The 12,164-nt window shown below is 52.6% G+C and overlaps 1 protein-coding gene across 2 annotated transcripts in view; it reads right to left on the reverse strand.

Annotated features, from left to right (window-relative positions):
- Positions 1-7,165, reverse strand: part of CEMIP (cell migration inducing hyaluronidase 1) — a 138,943-nt gene extending 131,778 nt beyond the window's left edge. For both annotated transcript variants that reach the window (XM_038532996.1, XM_038532995.1), the window contains exon 1: positions 7,088-7,165. The gene's annotated coding sequence lies outside the window, so the exon portion shown is untranslated. The remainder of the gene's footprint in view (positions 1-7,087) is intronic.
- Between the last annotated feature and the right edge of the window lie 4,999 nt (positions 7,166-12,164).

The raw sequence follows: 12,164 nt of genomic DNA on the forward strand, positions 1-12,164 counted from the left end.
TCAGGAAGCTCTAGGGGAAGGAGCTGGGAATAATTACCCAACCACACAGCAAGGACAAGAGCCCTGGAAGGAAGGCAGGTGAGTGCAAGCCAAGGTGCCACCCTGTACCAGCTCTGTACCCTCGGGCCCCTGCGCCCTCATCGCCCACCAGCAGACACCACTGCCCGCGCCCCCAGGGAGTAGAGAGAGCCAAACATGGCCTCTGCATCCAGTAGACAGTTCAGGGTCACCACTGAGCACCCCCAGATAGTTCTGTGGGATCTAGGGAGCCAGGGTCTTTGGTCACCCTTGCCAAGAGGCCAGGGCGACATAGGAGCCAGCCACTGTCCAGCCCTAGCAAGCCAGGATGGGCTGCATCCTGATGGTTTGGGAGTCAAATCCAAAGTTCAGGGTGTTCCAATGTCTAGGGTGATATGGTCTAAAGCAAAGACCCCTGAATGTGAGGCCAGATGCTCCCAGATGGTGAGGCTGCTGGTCACCCACCAGCACGGCAGCGCTCCCTGACGCTGTGGGGTTCAGCGGGTTGTTGTTCTGGCAGCAGGCAAGAGGAGCCTCTGGCACCTGGGGACACCCACCTGGAGGGAGATGCCACCTGCCTCTTTGCTCCGCTGAGGCTCCTCACAGAGCCAGCAGGGTCTTCCAAGAGGTGGGGGTGTCCTCCAAGTTCCCCAGACTAACCACGTGTCACTTTGATCACCTTAAATCAGTCATAGGATTTTTAGAGCTGGGTCTATGCTCAGAAGGGGTTCTTCAGATCCCTTTCTAAGGAGAAGAAGCACCAATACTTTTCTAAGGAGAAGAAGCACAGGTGGGTGAGGACAGCCCCCCCCCTTGGGGGTTGTCCATCTGAGCATTGATTTTCTCCAGTAGAAGAGCTCTGTTAGAAGCAAGCAGGAGCCACAGCTTGAATTGGAACCTTCCATCCCATCCCCATGGAGTCAGCAGAGCTTCTCTGTTTTTATACTTTCGACTTACAGTCCCCGTTCAAACTCCACTTTCAAAAACCTCCCACATTCAAATTTGTCTCCTTTATATCAGTGAAAAAGGACGCAAGATCCTGGAAATAATTTATCGAGTCTTATACCTCAAAATAAGCTATTTTTCCTTCTTGCCAGCTTCTATAGAATCGGAAGAATCTTGGGTGCATAGATTGACGGACAAGGTTGGAAATAAAAAGCCCATTTTTTTGCAAGAAGTTCACACCTCTCTTTGTCTCCTGTGCTGGTCAGCTACAGCTTGAGTCTTCTGAGCCAGTATCTGTCACATACACTTGTCACCAGTAACCCACACACCTCATGTTTGTGAGACAATCACACACAGCATACTTCTGGCATCATCTTATTAAAAACTGTTGACACCAAGCCCAGCAAGACATCCAGAATCTTAAGACATAGCAAGACAAGCCACAATAATATGAAGCTGGCACTAGTAATATGAATGCCGAAAGCAAAATGAAATGATCCAAGGCAGAGGTTTTCAAACGGTGCTCCTTGGAACCCACAGAGCTCTGTGGAACTCCTGGGGGACCTCGAGATAAAAACGTCCTCCCAGCCACAGCCACTTTTTATCTGGTTTGTAAATGAGATGTAGTAAGACTTTGTTGGGAAAAAAAATTATGGTTATAGTAGTTGAAAACCACAAGTCTATGAAACTAAAGACACCAGGTGCTCAGAAGGACTCTCTCTTCTGCCTGGTATGGTTCAAGGTCTGGGTGGGTAAGGGCGCTTGTGCACCTGGGACAGGTAAGGAGCTTTCTGAACATGATAGGTTGTGGGACATAAGAGGTTTAAGCCTGCCTGGGCTTCTGGATCTTTCCCTGAGGCCTTTTCTCTGTGTGGAACACCTTCTGAATTCTGCTCCCCAAATCTCACGTTGCCTCATGGGAAAATCCCTATGAACCTCTGCTAATCCTGCCAGAAGCACTGTATGCCCCCCTTCCTGGGGAAGTCCTCTGGCTTCCCTTGTCCCCAGCAGGTTCCTGGCCCACCGATCCTCCTGACCCACGTGTCTCAGCCCTCATCACACCATATGGCAGCTTCTGACCTAGGCGGCTGTTCTCCCAGCCAGACTGTTGTTAGCTCTGAATGCCAGGGACCATTTATTTAATCCCACCTCCTCCCATGGCTAACACAGGACCTCCATGTAAAAGATGATCAAAATTTTGTACTCAATTTTTTTTTCTGCCTCCAGATGCGGCAGTGGATGACAGGACGCGATCGCACACCTACGTTCTGGGCTGACCATCATGCATGCTCATCCTGCAGGAATGTCACAGGGAGGGGGGCTGAGCAAGAGAACGGAGGTTTAAATTTCATTTTTAGGTTCAAAAAAAAGTTGTGATTTTTAGAGGCAAGTAAAGTTGTCTAAATGTAAACATGCATTCTCTGTGTCTGGAACCAGAGTGAGATGAGACTCCCCAAGTGATCTCTTAATACCAGCAAAATTACATTCAGATGCCTCTGCCAGGCAAAGATAAATTGCCATTTGCACAATGGTCTTGCACTTAAAAGTAACTCGGTTCAGAGAGCTGGAAAATTTATTATGACAGGGAAAAGGGGATGATATTTAGTCTACTGATAAGACAGTTTAGGAGCAACAATAATTACCTCCAAGAATTTGAGGGGTCATTATAAGGTCATTAGGAGGACACAGGCCAGCTGGACTGCATGCATTCAGACACCAGAAACTGACTTAACATAGACCAAGAAGGGCTGAGCTGGATTATAGGAAGGCAATGATGTACCCCTGGCACCTCCCAAGGAGCTCGGTGGGCCACGGCATCACTTGAGAGTTGGTTAGGAAAGCAGACTCTTGGGCCCCTCCCCAGTGCAGCCAATCAGAGTTTGCATCTTCACATGCTCCCCAGTAATTCTACATAGTCCAGTCTAGGAGGCACTGGCCACTGTGCTTTGCCCAGTTTTGGGCCCAAGCCTTACAGCCAACAGCAGGAACTCCTGAACCCAGACAAGATCAAACAGTGTGACAGGCTCCCGGGGAAGCTCAAAGCCCTCCTGCCCCCTCGAGATGTCTAGGAACAGGAGAGGCAGGCCACTTTACACTGGCGAAGGACCAGCTTCTAGACGTGCCTTCCCCATAACACAAAATGCCTAATGGCCAAGCTCTCCTACAGACAGCCGAGAGAAACACCTGGGGTTTTCAAAAGCAGTTGTCTGATAAAAGCACTTTAAACCAAGTTATATCTAAATCAGTCCTGTGGCTGCCCTTGCAAAGATTCAGAGATAACACCTCAGCAGTTTTCCAGTGCAGGAGGAGCCAGACTGTTGGAGCTGGAGAGAAGGAGACCTCCTCCCGGGGAGTGCTGGGGGGAGGCTGCTGTGCTCTCCAGGGCTCATGCACCTGCAGGGGCTGGGAGGGAAGGGAGGACCTGTGTGCCTGCAGCCACGTTGAGCCTCGACAGAGCCCTCAAAACCATCAGGCGGCATGGGGGCAGCCCATAAACATCTCTGTTCCTCTTAGGAAAACAACCCACACACTTGTGTTTCTCTGGGGCTGTAACTACCAATGCATTCGTTCTACAATGTGCTGCTCTGCCAATACCACAGAGGGGGCTACTCAAGCAGCGGGGTTCAGAGAAGGCTGAGAATGACTGAGCTCACCCCACTCGTCTTGCTGGCCTTTCCCAAATGCCACTCTTGCTGTCTGACCTGCCCCAGAGGCTCAGACCCAGAGTGCCACAGGGCCTATGGAGAGCCCCCTGCCACCTCCGAGGCAAGTTCCTCCCCTCACTGGCCCTGACTCCAAGGGGGTTCTGTGGTTCAGTTGTCTTCCTACCAGAAAGCTCTGTGTGCTGGATACCGGAACCTGTGTGGAAGCCCAGAGAAGAGAGCCAGGGCTTCAGGGTGAGCTTCAGGGTGAAGCCCAGCCTCCTGCTCCATTCACACCATCAGGCAGACGAAACTCATGGAAAGACTCCCAGCATCTGTGCACCGCATCTGTGAGCTCCATGTCTTTCAGATGGAGGGAGCTAAGATGACTTCTGATCTACCAAGGAAAAACACAGATGAAAAAAATCTAAGAGTACTAGAATATGAAACTGGCAAATACAGACACACACACACACACACACACACACACACGTGTACGTACTTTTTTTCAGGAAAAAAATTCTAACTGTGAGATTGGGCCCATTATAATTCCATTATCCAAACTTTATGGTATTCATGATTTTTACCAGACAGAATCCCAAATGCAGAGCTGGAGGGTATCTTCAAATCCAGCTGGGATCAAATAACTAGCCAATGTTCCAGGCAGACCTGTGTCCCAGGCAGGATCTCACAGCCAAGCAGGGCTCCACCATGAAGGGATGTGCTGCCTTTTGCATGGGGAGGACCCCACATGAGCTTCCCAGACAAGGTGCTGTCCAGTGCAGCAAACCCTCACTCCACCCTGCAGTGATCCAGAAATAGGGGCCATGGAGGCCACTCCCCATCAAGACCCGAGAAAATTCATCCCCGCCCCCGCAGCAAGACAAGGAGGGCTTTTGGAAATCCTGGGTTGTTTTGAGAGAAGTGTCAGGAAGAATTATTCCTCTCATCTGGAGGGCTATGCCAATATTTTGAAAATGACTTACTTTGTCTTTCTTCCAAGTGGTAGAGGTGAGAAAAACAGGTGCCTGATTTGTCTCACTGAAAGTTCTTCTGTTTATCCTTGAACAACATTTTTGTTGGCATTGTGATCAACTTCAATACTTTCATCCACAAGTTCTCCAACATGAACATAGAGTGGGAAACGGAGTCTCCCTGTCAAACAATTGCTGGTTAGTGGAGAGAGCAGAGGGCAGGTGCTGCAAAAGAAACTTTGAAATACACCTGTGATCACTGCCATTTTAAGAGTGTTCTCTGTACTCCATGAGGGGCTAAGTGGTTTACATTGTGCCATTTTAGTTCTCGTTGGCAACTCTGCCAGGGAGAGTGTGTGGTCCCATGTTACAGATGAGGAAGCAGGCACAGAGCTCAAGTACCTTTAACAAAATCACACACGCTTCCTCAAAAAAAAAAAAAAAAAAAAGGATGCTTGATTTTTTTTTTACTTCTCCATGGACCTCCATCAGTCATCAACAGAATCAGACCTTGGACATGCCTTACAATTTTATGATAGAGGAAGATACACACTTCTGTATAGGTGCAGAGGGCAAAAAGGAGAGCCCCACTCCATGCCATTTCTTAGCCGAGAAAGGAGGTGCCTAATTTGCACAGGTGAACCCCTACAGGTTCTCCCCTCCCTGTTTCCAAGCAACCTACTCGAAAATGCATCAAGTGAACTCAAGAGGAACCTTTGGGAGCTTCTTGAAGAGTGTTTTACACCGTGGAGAAAACAATGTGGAGAAAACAATGAGGATCAGAAAACAGCATAGCTGCTTTTAGCAAATGCATCCAAATACATTCTCCGAAACTTGTTCTATTGGATGCTTCTCCATCCTGTCTCTGTGACTCTGACACTAATATCTCTTCCCAATACCAAATTTGCTAAATAATGTAATAAAATGCAACACAACCCCATGCTGTGTAGAGAGAGCAGTCTGAGCAGTCCCTAATTAGGTCTGGCATGATCTCACTGCCTCATCGGAGGCTCAGGCGTCACACATTTATAATAACACCTCTGAAGGGCCTCTGGGCGCTGCCGAAGAGCCGGAGACCCCCTCCGCGCCACCCCCCATGCCAGAGGTCCGGACGGGGCTCGGCGGCAGGCCCATCGAGGACCCGGTCACCAACCACAGGCTCCCTTTGCCCTCCCGCGGCCTTGGGACAGGTTACAGAGGGCTCTCAAAAACTAGCTGTCCCTGTCCTGCTGCCCTGTGTCTCAACACCTGGCGTCTGGGAGGGAAGCAGGCGACTTCCCGAGACCCAGGGCCGCGGACCCGGAGCGGAGGAAGCGGCTGGGAGCTGTCCATGGTGGCGCCGCGCCTGGGCACGCAGAGCCGCCGGCTTCCAGCCCCCGGGCGCGCCCCGTCGCCTCCAGACCGCGGAATGGAGCCGCTCGCTCCCGGGCTCACCCTCTCGGGGGCTGGGGCTGCAGCCAGGAACTGGCTCAAACATCAAAAGAGTAGTTTCAAAAGAGAGTTCTCACCTGTGGGCATCGCTGGCTGCGCTCTGCGGAGCGAGACTCCGGACCTCAAAGCCTGCTGCTGGAGGCGCGCCTGGGACGGCCGTGGTGTTGGAGCCGCGGGCACCGGCGGCGGGCGCGGAGAGCTGCGTCTGCGGCTGAGGACCTGGGCGCCCTGGGCGCCTTTCTCAAGAGCACATGCGTGCCGCCGGGTCCGTTCCAGAAGGTCTCTGGCCCTCGTCCCCAGGGCGACGAGCTGGAGACCCAGCCACAGCCCTGGCTTGCGCTTCGCCAGGCGCCTGCCTTTCACCTAATTTAACCCTTCCTGAAGCCAGCCGAGGTCCCTTGCCAGGCACCAAAGAACCGTCTCCCAGCAATGCCTGGCTGGCAGTCTCAGTCCAAACGTCAACAGGGGCTGTCACCTCTTTTAACATTTAATTGCACCCCCCCCCCAGGTCCCCCTCCGGGGCACCACGCCGCTGGGACCCAGCGCCACCCGGGGAGAGTGCGCGAGCCAGCGGAGCCAGCGGGAGGTGATGGGGACCCCAGAAGGAAGACCTTGCCGAGGCCGAGCAGCAGGGCGCAGACCTGTTGCCAGGCGCACACCCGCGGGTGCACGATGTGCGCGGCTCCCCGCCGGCTGGACCCGCGAGCTGGCCCTCTGTGCGCTCCCTCGCCCGCAAGCCCCTTTCCCGGGCGCCAGACCCCTTCCCTCTGCCCCTGAGAAGGGGGCTGACTCTGCGGAAAGCAAGCCGCCCCCCCCCCCAACACACACGCACCGCCGGTCCTGCTCCTGGGACGCTGGCGCCCCCGGGCACCTGCTGCTTGCAAAGGATCACACGGTTTCGGAGAAACCTCCCAGAGGGCAGGGACAGGGGCGTGCGCCCTTCGACGGGCTCCCAGACGGACGGACAGACCGCAGAGCACAGAGCGCACGGACTGGCAGGAGCCCGAGCCGGGCACCGTGCCCCGGGAGCGCGGGAGGCGCCGGCGCGCGCTGGCCTCCCCCGGGGCTCGGGCTTACCTCGCGGTCGGTGGCCGAGGCGGCGGCACGCCCCAAGGGCAGGAGTGCGCGGCCGGGCCGGGCGGGTGGCAGGGCGACGGGCCCGCGAGCTCCGAGGACGCGTCTGGAAGAGTGGGGCTCCGCGCGCGGCCCGCTCCGCCCCGATGGCCGCAGGCGCCGCGCTCTGCTCGCGCTCCGCTCGCGCTCCCCGGCGCCCGCGCCCCAGCGGCCGCTTTTATAGCGCGCGGCGGGCTCGGCGCCGCCGGCCGCTGGCTCCTCCCCGGGGCCCCAGACGCCCGCCCCCGGCCGACCGCCCCTCGCCGAGGTGGGGCTGGGGCCCGCGCCCCGGCCGGCCCCGGGCGGGCTCTGGCGGCCGCTCTGGGAGGCGCAGACCCGAGCCCGCCGCGCCGGGGCCCGCGGACAGCCCCGCGGCGGCCGGGTGGGGGCGCTGGAGCCCGGGCGCGGACCCGCTCGGCCCCCCGGCCCCGGCCCCCGGCCCCCGGCCCGGCCCCCGGCCACGGGCTGTGGAGGGAAGGCCCTGCGTCGGCCCGAGTGGCCGCGGGGTGGGGTTCAGAGTCTCAGGATCTTCTTTTCTTTTCTTTTTTTTCTTTGTTAACTTATCAAAAAAGTGTGGCCTTGGAGAGACCCTGGTACGCGGGACCCAGCGTTCCTGCAAGAGCAACGCGTTCAAAGAGAACTTCATCTGAAACCAGAGTCAGACACACCAGACAAAGGTCTTAAGCCCCTCTGGGTGGCACTATTCTCATCAAGGAAATGGGTTCTCTGAGGCTTCCTCACCTGACCTACTGGAGGATAGAAATGAGGATAGAAATGAGGCTGCAAGGGCAGCCCGGGTGGCTCAGCGGTTAGTACCGCCTTTGGCCCGGGATGTGATCCTGGGGGCCTGGGATCGAGTCCCACATCAGGCCCCCTGCATGGAGCCTGCTTCTCCCCCTCCCTCTGCCTGTGTCTCTGCCTCTTCCTCTCTCGCTCTGTGTGTGTCTCTCGTGAATGGCCCTTGTCCCCAGGGCGACGAGCTAGAGACTCTTTGGGAAAAAAAAAAAAGAGGTCTTTGAAAAAAAAAAAAATGAGGTTGCAATATGCAGATACTTAGCACATAGTAGGTGCTCTGTAAATTAGAATCCCTCCAGCATCCTCTTTTACTGGACAGATCAAGATCCTCAAGGGTCAAGGGAAACAATGTGACGCCTCTAGATGGTCTCCTGCCCGAGGAAACAGTACAAGTAGAAAGAGCCCATGTCAGATCCCTGGGGCACCTGGAGTCTTTTCTCAAATCTGCCACTAACTTGCTGGGTGACCCGTGGTCATCTACTCCCTTCTCAGGGTCTCTGCTTGTCGTTTGTAAAATGAGGGTTTTGATACCAGTTTTTTTTTTCCATCTGTCCCACTTTTTTGGAGTTTACAACGTAGCCCTTTCACCTTACTAGCTGGAGCCTCCTCGAATATGTTTCTTCCTTCCTTCCAGCCAGCACCCGGTGAGAACCAACTCTGTGGGGAAGGTCCTCATTCTAGGCAGCACACACCAGCCCCATGAAGGCACCACCACCAAACCAGTCAGGCAGAAGCTGCTAGAGTCTGTGTCTGTCTTCCAGGCTGGGGCAGAAGCCCTGACTGCCTGGCTAACCCAGGGAAGCCCTGAGTTCCTCCACAGGCCCTTCCCAGAAAGCTGGTCTGGACCCTCACTGGGGTCAGTGATTAGAATCCTCAACCCTTCCTTGACATCTTGAAAGGTAGCCAGCTGGGTCTTTTGGCAAGCATCCCTCCCCCACCTCTCCTTTCCAGCAAATTTAGATGGAGCTACTACCCACCCTCCTCAACCATCATTTCTAGTTCCCTTCCTTTCTTTAAGAGGAAGCCCAGACACCAGGACCCACAAATATCTGGAAGATGCTGAGGATCTGGGTACTCAGAGAGACGGCAGCTTTGAATCAGTCTTTCTTGGAGCATGGAGAGCTACAGGGGAGAATAGATCTGAGGCCTGCAAGGCATGTACTCTCTAGTGAGAGGTGAGCTCCACAGGGACCGAGACTCTAAACAGTGAAGGAAGACTCTTGTGTGCTGATGGGCTCTGAGAATTCCTTAGTCATGTTTTCTCAAAGTACATTCCTTGGTGTCCAGCTTTCTTTATCACAGACCAATGCCCAGGGGAGAAAGTAATGCTGATGGATTGCAAACAGGCTCCACATGTCTGAAATCAGACCGTATCAATGCCCATTTGGCACTTCCCATCATCATGGGATGGACGTTGACTGCCAGGCAACCCTCTGTGGCAACGTGGGCAGCCTTGGTCCTCTAGAATGCCTACCCAGGCTTGCCTTGATGCATGGGCTTGTTCTTGGGAGGGCGAGAGAGCAACTGGTTAGGAAGGGCTGTGTGGGTTTTCTGATTCTTATCAGAACCTCCAGGGGGAGTCTCCAAGCAAGGGAGAAATGCTCCCAAAGGGCGTTACTCCCCCCAGAAAGCCGCAGGGCTCTGGCGGAGGTGAGAGGCAGCCCCTCGGCCACATCCTGTGCATTGAACGTCCTGTGTGCTCACTGCGCCCACAAGCTGCCTGGGCCTGGCCTTCTCAGTCTGCTGGCAGGGTGCAAGCCTGGCCCCCAGAGCAGGGTCACTGCCGTCTACCTGCTGACCGGCAAAGCTGGTCTCTGGCCTCACAGCAGCCTCCCTGCGTGGTGTTGGAGAGGCTGGCCGCACCTGTGGCTCCTTCCCGCAGGCCTCCAGACAAGGCAGGCTAGCCTGAGGAAGGGGGAGCGTGGGGAGAGGGGAAGCAGAATGCAGCTGGGGAAAGGAGCAAGAGTGCAGTTCCCTGCAAGGCTTCCAGCAGACCCCACCAAAAATTAAACCGCAGGCATCCCAATCCTGGGAGGAGGAGAGCCACGGGCGTACTTCAATTCCACCAACAGGGGTCGCCCTTGGACACGGAGCCTGAAGCTAGCAGGGGAGGAAGGGGAACTCCCAGCCTGCGCCCTGGGGCCCAGTTTCCAGGACTCATAGCTGGTCAGTTCCTGTTTTGTTGCATGCAGATGAGGTTGCCAGCCGAGAAGAGACGAGTCCTTAATTTTTCTGGTGAGTGGAGGTCTGTGTTGGAATTTGGGACGGGAAGGCTTCCAACAGGGGCCAACCCCCTGTAAGCTCTGAGTGTGGATTTCTACATCTCCCTCACCAAACTCATCATTGCCATAGAGAAAGAACATTCTTTCCTGCGTTTTTAAATATCTAACATACTTGTGTTTTCACATCACGCATTTCTTTCTCCTGAATGCAAAGACTATGTTGTGTTCCTGGCAGGAAAAAAAAAAAAAAAAAAAAAAAGAAGGAAAGAAAACCTCGGAAAATTCAGAAAATGGACAAAGGAGATCACCTAATTGCAAACCTAATGTGTGTCTATTACCAAAAGTTTGAAAAATATGGAAAAGCACAGAGGAAAAATATCACTGCTACTCAAAGATCATCTGTCAACTTGCAGTAGACAGCCAAGTGTTCTTCCAAGTCTAAGTTACATAGATAGATGCACGAATGCATACGTGTAAGTTTTCCGTAAGCAGTTTGCTGTTTAGCTCAAAATCCTTCTCCACCAGGGTGTGTGTGTGGGGGGGGGGGGAGCAGGAATGGAATCCTCTAAGTTCACTCTTTTACCTACAATAGTCCTTAAGGTGTCCAGCAGAGTCAGTAGGCTCGAGGAATTTACACTGTAAATGAATGGATATGCAGAGAAGCATTTTTAATTAAAATAATATGCATGCAGTTCATGGGAAAAGAAACTCAAGTGGTTCATAAACATTTGAAAAGAGGCTCAACTTTGCACACAAAGAAATGCAAATTAATACTACACTGAAATACCTGTGGCTTGGCAAAACTCCAGAAGTTTGATGTTCTTGCCTTTGTTGGGGGATCTGGTGAGGGTAGAGAACAGACTCTTGCCTCAAACATTGCTGAGGAAAGCTTAAATCGGTACAATCTCTGAGAGCAGTTTGCCAAGATTTATGAAAATGTATAGATTTGACTCAGCAAGTCCACTTCCAGGAATTAATCCTATAGACATATTTGCACAACATGTGAAATGACATGTGCAGAGTTATACGCTGCAGCTCTACTTGTAATGATAAAAACTGAGAACAGCCAAAATGCCTAGTAATAGAGCTAATTATGTTATGTCTGTACAGTGGAATACTATGCAACTATTTTTTTTAAGAATAAGCATAACTTTTATGTTTATATTTATATTTTAAAAATCAGGGGCGCTTTGCTGGCTCAGTGGGTAGAGCATGTGATTCTAGATCTTGGAGTCATGAGTTCCAGCTCCACATTGGGTGCAGAGATTACTTAAATAAATCAATTAACTTAAATAAAATAAAATAAAATAAAATAAAATAAAATAAAATAAAATAGGGGCGCCCAGATGGCTCTGTTGGTTAAGCATCTGCCTTCATCTTCAGGTCATGATCTCAGGGTCCTGGGATCGAGTCCCACATGGGGCTCCCTGATCAGCGAGGAGTCTGCTTCTCCCTCTCCCTCTCCTCCTCTGCTCATCCTCTGTCTCTCAGATAAATAAATAAAATCTTAAAAAAATAATAAAAACAGAACTACCATATAATCCAGCAATCCCACTTCTGGGTATATATCCAAATGAATTGAAAGCAGAGTATTGAAGGGATATTTGTGTGCTTATGTGCACTGCAGCATTATTCACAGTGGCCAAAAGGTGGAAGCAATCCAAGCACCCAACAACTGATGAAGGGATACACAAAATGTAGTATATGGATACTGTCAAATATTATTCAGCCTTAAAGGAAATTCTGACACTGCCACAACGTGGAATAACCTTGATTGAGGACATTATGCTCGGTGGAATAAGCCAGTCACAAAAAGACAAACACGATATGCCTCCTCTTCTAGGAGGTACCTAGAACTATTGAATTTGAGGGTCGAAAGCAGAATGTGGCTGCCAGGGGTTGGGGGGACAGGGGGAGGGGGAGCTGGAGATTAATTGAGAGAGAGTTCGGTTCCGCAAGATCACAAGTTCTGGAGATTGTTTGCACGACTAAGTGAAGACAATACTATGAGCTGTACACTTCAA

This window comes from Canis lupus, chromosome 3 (assembly GCF_011100685.1).
Source record: "Canis lupus familiaris isolate Mischka breed German Shepherd chromosome 3, alternate assembly UU_Cfam_GSD_1.0, whole genome shotgun sequence".
Lineage (NCBI taxonomy): Eukaryota > Metazoa > Chordata > Mammalia > Carnivora > Canidae > Canis > Canis lupus.